This window comes from Lissotriton helveticus, chromosome 9 (assembly GCF_964261635.1).
Source record: "Lissotriton helveticus chromosome 9, aLisHel1.1, whole genome shotgun sequence".
Lineage (NCBI taxonomy): Eukaryota > Metazoa > Chordata > Amphibia > Caudata > Salamandridae > Lissotriton > Lissotriton helveticus.
In genome coordinates, this window is record NC_136070.1 from 160402782 (window position 1) to 160404162 (window position 1381).

The 1381-nt window shown below is 62.5% G+C and overlaps 1 non-coding gene across 1 annotated transcript; it reads left to right on the forward strand.

Annotated features, from left to right (window-relative positions):
• Positions 1–370: 370 nt before the first annotated feature.
• Positions 371–524, forward strand: LOC144783511 (5.8S ribosomal RNA). Its single transcript, XR_013601483.1, has one exon. It is a non-coding gene; the product is annotated as a 5.8S ribosomal RNA (ribosomal RNA).
• Positions 525–1381: the final 857 nt, after the last annotated feature.

The following is a 1381-nucleotide window of genomic DNA, read 5'->3' on the forward strand; positions in this document are numbered from 1 at the left end:
TGCAGGTGGAGCGACCCTCCCTCGTTGCCAGGTACCTGGTTTGACCCGGTCCCGTGCGGCCGGGCCGAGGGGTTTGAAGACTCATGCGGTCCCTCCCGGTGTCCCCAGAAGGGACCTGTGGCTGCGGGGCTGCCTGCTCCCGTTGCACTGGGAGCCCCCTTTCCTCGCCCACGGGTGGGGGTCTCCCAGTCCCAGGCCGAGTGCCTGGCAATGTTCTTTCCTCCCAATGGTGCAGTCTGAATCCCAGACGAGAAGCCTTGAACGGGGCGCCCTGGCCGTCTTGCCGCGCGGGCGGCAGACGGACGGCGTCGCCTTCCTCCCGCCTCTCCTGCACCTGCAGGTGGGCGAACGTTTTCAAAAAGTTTCCAGTGACTCTTTGCGGTGGATCACTCGGCACGCACGTTCATGAAGAACGCAGCAAGCTGCGAGAATTAGTGTGAATTTCAGGACACATTGATCATCGACACTTGGTACGCACCTTGCGGCTCCGGGTTCCTCCCAGGGCGACGCCTGTCTGAGGGTTGCTTGATCGTCAATTGCCCCGGGGCTTTCCCGGAACGCGGCTGGGGCCATCGCAGGGTTAGCTTCGTATCCCATTCATCCCCCCACAAGGTCAGACCCCCCGATTGCCCATGGCAGGGTCCCTCGCCGGGTCCGGCCATGGATGAACGCCGCCGGGGCACCTGGCCCCGAGAAGGGGCCTGGCGTCCTGTCCGCCGCGGGCCCGTCCCGGGGCTCCTGGCTGTGTGCCACGCGAGGCTGTCTGTGGTGTCCCACCTGCTGCCTGTGTGCACGCACCTCAGGCGCCCACCTCCCCGGCCAGCTTCCCGGCAGGGTGAAACCCCTCCAGATGCGATCCGGGGAAAGAGGGCGCACACTGCCGGGTTCGCCAGGCCCCTGCTCCAGCAGGGGCCTGGCCCCCCCGGCAACCCTCTTTGACGCTACAGCGTCATTCTTCCGACTACGACCTCAAATCAGACGTGGCGACCTGCTGAATTTTTGCATATTACTAAGCAGAGGAAAAGAAACTAACCAGGATTCCCCCAGTAATGGCGAGTGAAGAGGGAAGAGGCCAGCTCCGAATCCCCGCCCAGCGGCGGGCATGGGAAATGTGGCGTACAGAAGACCGACTCCCCGGCGTCGCTCAAGAGGCCCAAGTCCTTCTGATCGAGGCTCACCCCACGGACAGTGTTAGGCGGGTAGTGGCCCTGGGGGCGCCTGGATCGGGTCTTCTCAGAGACGGGTTGCTTGGGAATGCAGCCCAAAGCGGGTGGTAAACTCCATCTAAGGATAAATACGGGCGCGAGATCGATAGCCAACAAGTACCATAATGGAAAGTTGAAAAGAACTTTGAAAAGAGAGTTCAACAGGGCATGAAACC